General features: G+C 34.6%; 1 protein-coding gene across 1 annotated transcript in view; it reads left to right on the forward strand.

Annotated features, from left to right (window-relative positions):
* The window catches only part of SEMA3A (semaphorin 3A), a 455,178-nt gene that overhangs the window by 179,215 nt on the left and 260,711 nt on the right, over positions 1-15,252 (forward strand). The gene's annotated exons all lie outside the window — the stretch shown is intronic.

Consider the following 15,252-nt stretch of genomic DNA (forward strand, 5'->3'; position numbering starts at 1 on the left):
AATAGGTTGTTCATTCCTTTGGTTTGATTCTCTATGCCTTCTTCTATCCCGATGACTCTCAAATTTGGTTTTTTTATGACATCCCGTATTTCATGAATAGATTGCTCGTGGGTTTTAAGCATCTTTTCTGTGTTTACTATATTCTTTCAAGTTGATAAACTTTGTCTTCATTATCTGATGTTCTTACTTCTACTTGATCTAGTCTATTTTTAATATTCTCGTTTGAGTTCTTAATTTGGTTTATAGTTTCCTGCATTTCTAGGATTTCTGCTTGATTTTTTTTAAGATCTCTATCTCCTGGTAAAGCTCGTTCTTTGCCATTTGAATTTGTTTGCTTAATTCATTTTCAAAATATACTTTTATTGCTTGGACTTGCTGTCTCATGTCTTCCCTAATATTCCTTTCCATTCTAGTTAGGTATGCCTTGAGTTCTTTCCCTATCCCTGTTTCTGATGCTTCTAGGTCCTCCTGTAGAATTAAGTTGTCCTGCATTGTTTGTACTCCTTTTTTCCCTTGTTTTTTCATGATGTTCACGCTACTTTCCAGCTCTATTTGATTGCTGTGTTTCTGCTCTCTTCTATAAATTTGTTTTGGTTTTTTATATCTCTGTTGTCTCTCCTTTGTGTTGGTAGACTATGCTTGCTAAAGTGGATTCCATTGGGAAGGAGTTCCGACGGCTGAGCTCCAGTGAAGTCACCTCTCTGCTATGGCGGGCCCCAGGCTCCTTACTGGGGTGTCCGAATGGAGGGGTGGGACTAGACTGTCTCTGGTTGGTTTCAGCTCCCCGACGCCGGCGGCAGGGCAGTCTCCAGCCACCCAGTCGCACTGGCAGCTGGCGGGCGATTGGTCGCCGGCGGCAGGTGTGCGGTCTCCAGCTGCCCAGTCGCAGTGGCAACGGGCTGGCTGTCGCTGGTGGGTGGGCGATCTCTAGCCGCCTAGTCATGCGGTTGGTCGCCGGCGGGCAGGCGGTCTCCAGCTGCCCAGTCACGCAGTCAGCCAGCGGGCGATCAGTTGCCCGCGGGCATGTGGTCTCCAGCCACTCAGTCGCAGGGGCAATGCCCGGCTGTCGCAGGCGGGCGGGCAGTCCCCAGCTGCCCATCCTGCGGGCAGCCGGCGGGTGATTGGTCGCCGTCGTGCGTGTGGTTTCCAGCTGCTCAGTCACAGGGGCAATGGGCTGGCTGTTGCTGGTGGGCGGGCAATCTCTAGCTGCCCAGTCGTGCGGTCGGTCACTGGCGGGCGTGTGTTCTCCAGCCGTGAGGGCCTGGCCTCTAGTCCCCTGGTTTCTCCTGCTAGTCCTGGTTTCTCCTGCTAGACCAGATTTCCCCTGAGTGATGCCTCTAGGCAGTTCAAACTGTACTCTGGGCCTGCCGTTTGTTGGGCGTGGAGGGTAGCTACTGAGAACCCCCCCCCCCCCGCACTCTATTGTTTTGATTTTTTCCGCTTGCCCCTCCCCCCACGCTGGCAATACAGGTTTTGTTTTCCCCGCTGATGGGAGGGGGAGTTGAAGGTCAGGTGTCTCTAGTTTTCCCCGAGTCTTTATGCAGGCCTGCTCTGATAATCCCTCCCCCAGAGAGCCTAGGAGAGATTTTATGCGAATTCCCCGCTGTATGGGAGATGAGCTGAGTAACACGCACCTGTTTTATTGTTGCAATCTGTCGGAGAGTGGAGGTGGTTACTTCAGCTCTCCCTGTCTGAAATCCCGAACTCAGCCCGGGGCTCCGTGAGTGCTCAGGCGGCAGGATTCCACAGAAGCTGCAGCAATCTCCCTGCTTGCTGGTCACTTCTCGGCAGCTCCCCGCTGCCTGTAGCGCGGGGCGGGCTGCGCGGATCAGTCAACCCGGATCTCCGGTCGCACAGTTGGCTCGTGTATGAGACTCAATTACCGGACCTCGGTGCTGGAAATCCTTCCTCTAGGTTTCGGTGCACCCCCATTTTGCTGTTCCTAACAAGATAGTTTTTTGTCGTTCTCCTTTTTAAAAAAATTTTAAAAAAGGAACGGCAACAGGAAATCAACTAACAAAATAGTAATAAACTTAAATATTGGAAACAAGCTTTGAAGATCCAGCAGTGGTTATAAAGACATGAATCTACTGTGTACCTTGAAAATGATAGATTTGTTCCAGAAAGGGATGATGATCTGACATGGGCACAGATGGTGGGGTTTCTATATGTGCCACCTTTGACACTGCAAGGTAGGTGCAGTCAAGAGCCTGAGTGATTTTGAATATTATGGAAAGGATCATTTTAATAGGATAGTCAAGTAATTATACTTCATTATGGATTCTGGATAGCAGCCAAATCCAACCCTTTTGTTCTTAGAGCTGATAACAAAAGAATAAAATTCACAATGCTATTACAAAGTATCTTAATAATAACAATGAACATTTGTTGAGTTCTTATTAGCAATGCATTGCAACATATTGACTTAGCTTATCTTTGCAAATATTTTATTGTTAATTCACCATTTCCAATCCACCATTTCCTCTATTTTATAGTTAAAAAAATAAGGTAGGGAAGTAAAACACTCAATGCTTCACAGCTAGTCAACCTCAGAGCTGATATTTGAACCCTGGTGAATGTGGCTACACAGTCAGTCTTTAATTGCCACACTATGTCATTTAATTTCAGAAGTTTTTAGAAATTGACAATGATTTCAATTTGGTACAAACTTATAAAGAAGTTTGGATGAGAAAAACCCAGGATTTCATTGATGAAATTAACTGTTTTTCCCTTTTTTTCCTTGGGAAAAATGGTGAGTCATCCCTATCTAATCCCATCCAAGTATAGCTCATGAGTGATATTCACTGGATTGTCAGCACCCTAACTTAATCTTGACTAACTTCCTCTCAGCTTCCACATGACTCACTGGGACCACCAATGACTCATGTCAACAGCCCCCCAGGCTGCTTCCTTTTTGGTTCAAGTGATCACCCTCATGTTGCCTTTCTTTATGGACCTCCTCTGTGGTGTACTACTTCCATCCCCCTCAAGCCAATGCTTCAACTGGATATTAATTGAGAAGGAGGCAGAGAAATTAATCCCTGTGCCATAACTTGCATTATCCAAGAGATAATATTTTACTGTCAACGAGTAGAGGAAATGCTAAGGGTTTAAGAAATGTGTTTGAAAAACTAAATAGGAATGACTAGAACATTTAAAATGTAATACATACTTTCCTGAATAACAGTGAATTTTAAATAAAATTGAAAATGACTTTTTAAACAAGTTTAAAAATGTCCAGGAAGCATGGAATCAAGAAAAAGTACAGTGAAAAGCATATAATTTACAAGAGCAAAGTGAGAAAATTCCATATTAGAAGATACATGTTTGCATTTAGAGCAAGAAAACTAAGTCCAATGATATATTATTTGCAAAATCCAATGCCAAAAATTCGATATTGTGAAAATTTGTCAAATTCTCACAAAAATCAAGAGCCAAATAGTAGGTGAAACTTTACCAGGTTATTAAAATTTTAAAAATATTTTTATATTAATACTAATATTTTAATAGACATATTGACATTTCAAAGAAAAATTTAATGGATCAAAAAGTTACTTTTCTATTGTTAAAAGATACATAATTAACAATAAGGAATTAGTGAATCTGTCACTCTGAAACATATTGCCATTGGAAATGGAAAGTGGTTTCCCACCACCAAGGCATCAGGAATTATATTCAAGATCAGGATACAGTGTGATTTAAGTACACAGAGAAAGCTATGGAAATATAGAAAGAGTAACATATCAATGCACTGGGAAGCCAAATACTAAGACTTTTATTATTATAATGAGCTACACAAATATAACATTACTTGTCAAGAGACAAAAAGGAAAAATGTCACCTAAAGAGTATGGAGCTGGCCAATATAGAACATTCCTTGTGATTACACTGGCTTTAACATGACTCACTGAATAATGGATATAGTTAGCTTCTGTTATTGCAGATATTAAAAATTATGTTTGCTTTGTTTTGCTATCATCTTTTTAGGAAAATTAATTTTATTTGAAAAAATTAAAATTATAGGAACATTAAAAGAAGAATATAAAGATCCCCCACATATCCTTTGCCCATCATTCAATATTGCCTGTTCTCTAGGCAATGACCACAACTAATGGATGACCATTTGCACTTGGTGGTCATGTCTCCTACATCTCCTAAGTAAGAGCAGTTCTTCAGTCTTTCCACAGCTTTTATAATTCTGACATTCTTTTAAGATTATAGGGTATTCATTTTGTAAATGCCCATTAATGTGGATTGTCCAGTTTTTCTTTAAGCTTACAGAACAGGAACACAGGCATGAAGCTTTGTTCTCATCATGTCCTACTGGTTAGCATAGGACCAGTAATGACATTGATGTATGTCATTACTGATAGTGTTAACTTGAATAGCCGAATTAATCAAGTTATTACTTTCAGGTTTCTCCTAGAAAATTATTGTTTCTTTTATAGTCCATACATATTTTTGAAGAAAGATATTTTTAGACCAAATAAATATCCTGGTTCTCATCCCACTTCATCCTTTATTAATGGAAACTGTTGTCACTTCTTGTCTATATTATTACTTTGATTGTGAAATGATTACTTTCTAATTTCATTTATCTGAAGGCATCTATTAGTTGGTACACTGCTGTAGGAAGATATTTATATTCTCTACATTCATTTGTTTATTTGTTTTATCAGTATAAACTAGTGAAATCCTATTTTACTCAGCATATTGTAAAAGTTTCAGATTTGGACAATGGGAGTCCTTTAAGTTAGATCCTTTATCATTTTGACATGTCCAAAGACATTCTTTGAAGGACTCTTTACTACATGATACCACACAATATTCCAGGCTCATTTTGTACTTTATAGTTACAGCCCATGGATCAATAATTTCTTCAAGAAGTTCTAGTTCCTTCCAGAGAAAAAAATGTATGAAGATTGAAGATTAAGCATTACATGTTGTCATTGTTTTGGGGGCTTTTTTGTGTATAGGCTCCTTCAGTGGACAGAACAAGGCAATATAGATAAAACCCAACACACAGATACATAACTTCACATATCTATCTGTAACTACATCTGTTATGTATTAAGCCATAACTTCATACCCAGTAGAACCAATTTTAATCTATTATAACAACCTGGAATTCGAGAAGGAAGAAGGAAAAGGCCTTGGTCTCTGTTGACTATTTTTTAGAAGAGACTTTGTCATCACCTACACAGACTGATTGAATTTTAGACCTGTGAGAGATGTAATTTTGTCTAGTCTTCCCATTTTACACCTAAAGTAACTGAGAGAGGGAAACAAGAGTATTTGCCAAAATAGCACATTTACACAAATGTAAGACCATAAATTTTACTTGGATTTCAGAAGTTAACTAATGCTTTACCCACCAAACAAAATTTTACATCTAGTTACTATAAAGGAAATATATCAAGACTTAACTATTCTGATTTCTTATTTATTGAGGTACTGCTATGAAATATACACTATTTCATGAGTTGATTCTTACAGTCTTTTCAACAAAAGCATGTAGTAGTAATTTAAAATCCATTTTACTAATGGGATCAGTATTCAGGGAGACTAAATGAATTGCTTAAAGTGTAATAAGGACACCAGTCATGGATCAAATTTTGCTGAATTTGTTCTAAATTTGCTGAGCTTGATAGTACATTAGAACATAAAATATTTGTAATAACAGAAGGAGGGCTGGAATGAACCATGCCAAATTGTAATCAAATTAAAATAAGCACAGCTTTAAAAAATTAAATTAGGCTGGAGATGCAGCTCAGTGGTAGAGTAGGCATGAGGCCCTGGGTTCAATCTTAGCACCACAATAAATAAATAAATAAATTTAATTATGTTGTGGAAATAACAAATATTTTAAAATGTTACCATGTTATTTGTGAAATAATCAATCCATTCTAAAATTGGTTTATTAAGTATAACTGTATACTATGGCTTTAAATCCAAAACATAAATACGATCGAATCAACCCCAAGATTTAACTGACAATCTCTTTAAAGAAAAATATGTAATCAACAGAATAACTATTAAATGCCATATAAGACAATGTTTTTTTAAATAAATACACATGAAACACTGTAGAAGTACAGCTTGAAGAGACAGCAAGTGACTTCACAAAAAAGAAAAATGTAAGGGATAAAGGGGACTTTCCTTCTATGAAATGAGAAGAGTTATAGATGACATGGTCAATGAAGCTATGTGCCATATGTTTATTTTTCTCTGCCATATCCTAGTACCTGTAAGCCTTATCTAGTTGTGTGGGCCTTAAGTTAAGGCAGTAACTTAGCCAAGTCAAGAAAGAGTGGCCTGCAATCCTTTAAAGGCAAGTTTACAAACTGTACAGTGGATCAATAATTATTGAATAATCAAATAAATGAAAGACAAATGTAGGGTAAATATCAAAACTCATCACGTAGCTGAGATTTAGAGCACGATGTGATGAAAGAGAGAAGGGCAGTCCGGGAAGATTAAATGAGGCATATTGTAAATGCTTTCTCTGCCATTTTACATAATCAGGATTTTTTTTTCCCTTTGGTATTGAAGAACACTCTCCAATGAAAATATAATGTGAACCATATAAATAATTTTAAATTTCTAGTACTTATATCAAAATTATTAACACACCCATATCCTATGTGAAATATAATTTATGTCAGAAATTATTTCAACATGTAATCAATATTAAAATTATCCATGAAATATTTTGTATTATTTTTGGTATAAATCTTCAAAACCTGTTGTGTATTTTGCTTTTACAGTAATCCTTGACTTAACATGGTAACTAATGCTTTATAAAATACATTAAACTTTACAAGTATCCATATACTATATTATATTCATACTGATAGCTTTATTTGCTCCTAGTGTCAGATTCTTTTATATCATTAATATTGATAGTCTGGAGTAAGAATTGAAGTTCTACAAATGGAAGAAAATATATATTATCTATTACCTGTGTAAGCAGAGTGGATTTATGTAATTTTATATCTTTATATTTCCCAGTACTAATTAATTCACAAAAAAATAAATTCTATAAAAAATATGGCAACTATATTTTTGCAAGTATAAGAAAACAAAAAGAAATGGCAAAAATCACCCTTTTAATCCATATAGGAAGTCTTTTTCAGTCTGAATTATAGGTAAAAAATGATGACATCAGATATACTAGGGTGGAGCTGAAACCTGTAAAATAACCAAAACATCTACTTGAGTGGGACATTAACATTCCTACAATGAATGGGCGCCTTAGCCTCAAGTATATATTATATTTTAAGATATTATCTAAGAATAACAATAATATAAAGTTGTTATAAGACATTTTAAATATTTTTGATTTAATCTTCTTTGCTAGGCATTTGCTACATCCGGGTTTGTAAGGGGAGCTCTGATTTACATATGTTGTCTCAATATATGTTAATTGCACTGAGTTTTATTCTCAAAAAAAGGCCTTGTTTGAAAGATAAATCATTTATTTGGTCTCTGTGCTTATCACATGCCCTTAAAGCTTATATTTCATATGTTTTTATATATAATGTAAAAGTACAGTAAACAGTCTGTATACCTACTTCTAAATGGAAGCACATCTATTCTGGTAGTTTAATCTGTCATTGTTTTGTTTGGAAGATCACACAGCCAGGACTTGACTTGCTAGAAGCTGGAATGTTTCCCAGCTTCACTCTTGGCCATGCTTAATTGTTCCCGAAACCCCTTTCAGGCTGGGAATATGTGTTCCCTCTCAGACTGATGCAAAGTGACAGTCTAAGCAGAACTGTGTATTTTTCTCTATTCTCTTTCCTCTCTCGACTCCCTTAATTGTGGGAAGAGGGGGAAGTAATTGTTAGGAATTTCAGAGGTCTTTCCTGCATAGAAGATTGTTTACTGACAGAAGGAAAAGCAGAATCAACAGGAGACAGTAACTTAACCAAGTCAAGAAAGAGTGGCCTTCAAGACTTTAAAGGCAAGTTTGCAAACTGTACAGTGGATCATCCACCTGTGGTTCTCCTAGGATAAGTTAAATATATGTTGGAACAATATTTTTATGTTTAAGCAGAAAAAGCAAAAGACAAAATTTAAATGGCTAGAAGTGGGCCCCATTGTAAATAGTTGAAAGTTTGTATTAATTCTGAAAATCTTTTGGAGTTCTAAATGTCTATATTAAGAAAACAAAACGTACATAGATCTATTTTTCCATTCCATGTCAATATAGTAATATTTTTTTATTTAAACTGAAGAGAATAGGATAATAAACTTCAGAAAATTCACTATGAAATTTAAGTGACCCATAGAATGACACAGGCCAGGCATTTAGGGAGGGGGATCTACTGAATCAAAAATTAATGACCCTGAAATATGGTTATAACAGAAACATAAGATTATCTGTTAAACATGACTCTCACAGTGAAAAAGAAAATGGAACTAAACAGAGATACTAGGAAAATAAAGCAGCCATTTGTCAGGGAATGTAAAAAACTGAAATTGCACATATGTATATTATACAATAGAGTGTCCAACCACATGCAATTGCTCGCTCAGCATTTCCAGCAATATCTACAATATTTTAGTATTTCACATAATGATGGTTTAGATGGGGACAGCATTTCTTAAAATGTGTTCCTTGGAAGGCTAGCTCTTCCAATATGTCTTCAGGGAAATGTTCACATTCAAGAAAGTGAGGGAAAACTTGTCTACTAGATTATTGTCATGAAATTCACTTTGCACATTCAAATATTTAATGCTCATAGAGTTACTTACAGTGACTGGTTATTTAACTTTGATTATTCCACTATTACTTCAGCTTCTTAAATTACAGAATCTTTAAATTGAATGAAATATATTGATATTGCAAGATACTCAGGTCCCACAGAAAACATTCTGGGAATTGCTGGGCTAAGAAATGCTGTCAGTCTAGTACTATTTCTAACATGTTGTTGTACTTGACATGAATACCTAAGTTTAAAGAAAATCATAGGTAGTTTTGGACAAATATTTCAAAATATTTTAGGTGACTTTAAATTTCCATTGTTTGGTTCTTCAGGTCTTCATTTCTCTTAAAAGGCAATGTTATTTTTAAGTTTATATTATATATCAGCAAAAGACCTGGCTGACAAGGAACCTGACCAACAATTTAAAAATATCCTTGTATATAAAACCTGTGATTCTGTAAAACTAGGATGTACAACAAGCTGTATATGTTTGAAAGAAAATAGATACATTTTAAGAAGTATATGTAAAAAAAATTATCCTTATTGCTATTTGAATAGTATACCATTGGAAAATAATTGCATTTACATTTTAACTCATGATTATTATTTATTTCTTATAGTGGAAAAAAAAAGCTGAACTGGAAAAACAGAAAATTCCCCAAAGAATTGCTTGTTGGTGCCTAGGGATCAAATAGTATAGTTTTCCAGATGCTCAAAGATAATGGTGTAACCTGACCTGCTTGTAGGAAGGCTAACTTGGTGGAAGTGTGGGAAAATATTTTTTTTTAGTCCTGGACTTAATAATCTAGTCTCATTTACAATTAATATGAATGATGCAACTTAAAGAATAAAATAAATCCAATAAGATGGGTGAAATAAAGTGATAATTAAAGATGTCCTAAGATGCTATTATTAATACAATGTTATTTTTTGCTTAGTTGTTTAAAATCAAGTTCTTTGTGTTAGATCTCTTTACATGTTTGAACATCATAATAAATATTTTTCCATTACTTTGTTATTGTTACTACTCAATTGAATTTTATATATTACTAACAACAATGGATCTGAATGGCCCATATGTAATAATAAATAATTAAATAATAATTGGGTTAATAACATGGTAGAGGTAAATCTCTGGATGTAGTGTCCATGTTGGTCACCAAAAAAAAAAAAAAAATTCCCAATTCCATCAAATCTGCAACAGGTGCATGTGAAATTATCCCAGTTGCACATATGTCTTGCTTTCATTTTAGATTCCAAATATTATTGCTTTTCAGGTTTTTTTCTGTGATTAATTGCAATGTCCCTGTTGTTATAATTTATGTATTGTTTTTACCAAATTGTTTCAGTTATTTCACTCAAACTGTGCCACAAAAAGTGCTAGATACTTTGAACATATCAATCAATAGAATAGACAAGGTTTCTGACTTCAATCTGGTAAGAAAGATGAACCATGATGAGTTAATAGACAACATAATTGCATTTACTAATTGAAAGGAGTACTATGAAGTATAATGTACTCTTATCTCACAACAAAAACAAAGGTTGAATTAGGAAAACCATGTTACAATAATCATTATTTTTGCATTTTTTGGTAGTATGCTTTCCTAAATTTCTGAGGATGATTTTTCTGCCTGGATATCCATGGGGCATGACCTTTGAAGAGTGCTGACAGATTTATGTCCACTCTGCTAATCTCTCCTGCATCTTCAATGGTTAAGGTTAAAGGGGGGAATCATGGTTGCAGAATTAAGGGCCTCAGTGACTTATTTAAGTTTGGGATGATTGTGTTTGTTTGGACCTCTTCAAATATCATAATTACCTGGTCTGGACTCAACAAGTTTGTCACAATACTGAAGAACAGTTAAAATGTCTTTATGAGGCTAACACCCTGATTTTCCCTTATTTACATTTATGGTTCTATTAAAGATTCAGTGGATATGATTATTCAGAAATCAAAATTATAGTTTCTGGGAGGCTGTTTTGATTGAAGTTGAAAAGTGCTGAGTCCTTTTGCTTTGTGAGCTTGTTGTGTTAATAGATTTAGGTACGTCTTTGAAATTGGTATACTTTAGAGGAGCTAGCTAAAAAAAAAATAGAGTAGAAAATGGAAATAGGTTAAGACTAGGAGGAAAGATGATGCTGTCCACAATATGCAGTCCCTATATATTTCTTATGGTATTTGATGATTCTTAAATTTGTCCAATAAAAACAAAGTGCATCAGAAATATGAATTGAAAATGAAAAAAATAAAACTGGGTACCATTCAACTGAAAAAATTCCCAACCTAGTCAGTAGGTGAATCATGTATTTAATCAAGTAGATTAATCTACCTGAAGTTCCAACTTTGACAAATTGACCTGTTGATACAACCTGTGAAATACAGTATTTGCCTATAAATTATTATTTTTTATATATTTTAAAAAACATTTTTGTTAGTATATTATTTTGAAATTTAGTATTCGCAACTGCTTTCTTATTCCCTTCATAAATACTACTTAATCCTAATGGGTCTCTGAGATTTACTAAACAAGAAAGCAAACCAAACAAATTATAGATGTATATATAAGAATAGAAATACATGGCCCAAGGCCAATAAACAGCAAACCTAAAAAACATGCAGAGTTGGGGCTGGGGATGTGGCTCAAGCGGTAGCGCGCTCGCCTGGCATGCGTGCGGCCCGGGTTCGATCCTCAGCACCACATACCAACAAAGATGTTGTGTCGGCCGAGAACTAAAAAAAAATAAAATATTAAAAATTCTCTCTCTCTCTCTCTCTTTAAAAAAAAAAACATGCAGAGCTATTTAAATTTGCTGGAAGTAACTGGGGAAGTAGGATTTATTCTCAATTTTGTCATCTTCTATTGATTCCACCCCTTCACTTGTATCCTCTTGCAAAGCAGGTCAAATAAAGGTCTGTGGTGTGGAATACGCTTCAGATATTCTGTAAGGCATACAGATGTTTGTACTTGGCTCACAGGTGTTTCAGTTTTTATTTTCCATCATGCCAAGAGCAAATTTTTAGAGGAAAATAATTTACACAAATTCCTCTACCTGGCTCACAAAATTAAGCCCACCCAGGCTGCAAAATAAAGCAAGACTACGTGCCACTCCAGCTCTCATGTCCAACCAGACAAGCAGGTAAATCATTTGAGAAGATTTCCAAGCTTAATCCTTTGAAAATTGATCTTCCCTCAGGGGAATACCAAATCATATTCTCCATCTAAATATTCCTGCTTTCAACCACACTGGTTCAACAAGTTTTTTAAGGGAAAAACTATTCTTTGTTTTGAACTAATATGATTTCATTACAAAGAAAATGCTTGATTTTTATTTTCAGAAGCTAAATTATTTTTCTTTTAAAAAGTTATTTTATAATAAAATGACTGCCATAATGTATTCATATATTCTGTAAAAGGTTTTAAGGAAAAATATCTGTATGCCAAAGACACTAAATATTGTAGCCAAGGGTAAATGGTCTCACTGAGAAAAAAAAACAATTAAATATAAAACAATACTTTAAAAGAAAATAAAGTTCTGTGTGGAGAGTTGATTGTGCAAATGTAAGTAATAATAATGATGATAATGATGATATAGTAATGTTTATCTCATTAACATTTGAGTAAAACAGAATATGATGCAAAAACAAGGTGTTTCACTTGTGAGAAAGGTGACCCCTATTTTAATCTGTGCTTTGCTATCAATTAGCTGTTTTATCTTATGCAATTCCCCTATCCTTTCTTGATTTAAATTTAATTATCCTTAAAATTGGAGAGTTTGACTGTAATATCTCCTAGGTCCCTGTAAGCACTAAAATCTCTATGATGCTAAAAGACTAACCTTACACAATTCCCAACTCCATAAATTCACATGTCCCAGTTTTTATCATGATTCATTTGGATTAATGATATCAGTATATGGCCAAGGATAAACTACTTTGAAGCCACATATCACTTATTAGGGTTTGTTAAAGTATATTTAAAATTTAACACGTTAGTAGCATTTTAACTCCTGCAATTAAACAAAAACAACATACAAGGAACAGAGTATTTTAGTGCTGTAGGATGATAAAGATTGCTAAATTATGCAGAATATATGCATGAGACATGAACAGCATGTTTTTTAGGTTAACAGATTCAGGCCCTTTATTAATCTAGGATGAAAGAAGAAAGAATAAAGAACATCTGAGAGTGAAAGAGAGAACCAAAGAATGAAAGAAAAAAAGAGAAAAGAAGTAAAGAAGGAAGGAAGGAAGGAAGGAAGGAAGGAAGGAAGGAAGGAAGGAAGGAAGACAAGTAAATTTCTAATTATACAGCAAAGTCCATTTTGCTCGCAAGAGTAGTAATGAGATTGTTCATTGATCAGACACAAGTACGGGAAGCAAATGAGAACCATTCGTTTTCCTTGCACTGTAGTTGCAATTCTCAGGAGTGATGTGGGTACACTGGAGGGTCATGATTAGTTGGGAGGTGAGACTCAAGAAATTTGATATTTGTTAAAGGAGCAAACTTTGCAAATGATTTTCTTTAAAGTAAATCAGAACACATTTAGGTTAAGCCTATAATAATAACCCTCTTGCTTCCATTCTGACATTCTATCTAGAGAGGGAAAAAATGGGTGGAGTAATAGAGGGCTGTAAATTGTTCATAACCTTGAGAATGAATGCCTGTCTGAGGAAGTTCAAGGAAACTCTTGGGGGAAATTTACACAAATCCAGTCCAATGTATCCTAAGGAAAAATGTAAAATACTGGAAGGGACAGGGAAAGAGTTGCCTCAGGTGCAACCAAAGTAGACACTGATATATTTCATTAATCTTTTATCTGTTGTTTTCACCTGGGCCCATGTAGGCTTCACTCTTTACTGCAGACCAAGCTGGAGGTTGAGGGGAAATATCACAATTAGCTTCCTCTCTTGTTAGGACTTCCAAGGGAAAAGCAGGTTCTCTCTTGCTCAGTTTCCTCCCTTCCTCTCTCCAAGAAAGGACCCTACTTCCCAATGTTTTGCTTCCCTTTCACCTTAAAAATTGTAATGACCATAGAGAGACAAGGCATGCTATCCACTGTGAATTACAAAGAAAACAGTTCTCCTAGCATTAAATGGGGGTTCTAAGAAGGAAGGAGGGTTCAAGGGCAGTGGTTCACAGCAGAGTTGAATGCATAAAAGTTGTTTGTCTACTTAATTCAATTATTCCCTTCAATAACATTTAAAGGACAGAAATAAAATAACATAGCTGCATAGTCATCAATTCCATTCTCATAGATATAATAATACAATTCAAACAAACTTTGCATATTTATTTCTCTAAAAAAATCAGGTAACTTACAAACAATAGTAGAAATAAATATACCAATCAGGCTGTTAACCATGAGAAATATAAACAAGCATTTAAAACAATTCTGTAAAGGAAAAACATTTGCTATTTTAAAATTACAACTTGAATTTCATAGCTACATCTAAAAAGCACTGTTGATTTTTTTTAAAATTAGTCTGCATGTTTAGTTTGTAAGTGCACATTAAAGAATATTTAGTAATTTTATTAAATATTTTAGAAATTTATGTGAGTACTGAATTCACTTTTAGCTAACTTTCTGCCCATTTGTGTAGACCTGGTCACAAAGTTAAAGATTATTTTGTGACATTATATACATTTTAATATTTATTAAGAACTTTCAGATAAAAGCATATGTATGTTCAGGTATAGGTATAAATATGCAGATACATATAGAAAAAATCTATTTTTAAAGGCAAAGGAAGTTTATTTTTTGGGTAAGGTAAGGAACTTAGCTTAATACTATTTACTTATAAAATTACTCAGTGTCAGGCAAATTTACTAGGAAATGAGAATTTTAAAAAATAGCAATTCCTACTATCCTGCCATCAGGAAGATGTTAACCATGTATTTGATGCACATGCCTGTATAGGAAAGATGGACAAAGGTAAGAGTTGTGAAAACATTATTTTGATAATATACTCAATAAGTGTAAGTATTTCAAATGATGGAATCATGTATATACCTTTACTAAAATATGTGAAATTGATTTAATAAGTGTGTTTATCCAAAACAATGAAAATAAAATTAGGGAATACTAGATGACTTTCATAAATTTGAATATATTTCACTCATAATATTTATTTTTCTATAATTGTAATAAATAATATATAGCTGTGTTTTGATAGACATCAATGATTAGGTAATGTTTATATTTAAGATTGTAAATATTCTCAATAAGCTCAGTGTATAAGAGTCACAATGTTCCTAAAACATTCTAGCAAGTCCTGTGGTGACCAGACCTCAACAAATTCATCATTCCTATTTTCTCACTTACCAGCTAAAGCAATTTCCTTCCATGTATGTGCCAGTTGGCACCTCCAGTTTCTTTTCAATTATGTTTTTAATTTTTTTTGAGTTGTATTTGGCTTTCTATTTTATTGCAATTTTAGCTAGTACCTCTTTCTTACTAGATGACTCATAAGCTCCCTGTCCCCTTTTTATATTCTTCTTAACTCAGAAATGTAAATTCTCTTGGCAAATAATAATGA

This window comes from Spermophilus citellus (genome assembly GCF_964194105.1).
Source record: "Spermophilus citellus genome assembly, chromosome: 3".
Classification (NCBI taxonomy): domain Eukaryota; kingdom Metazoa; phylum Chordata; class Mammalia; order Rodentia; family Sciuridae; genus Spermophilus; species Spermophilus citellus.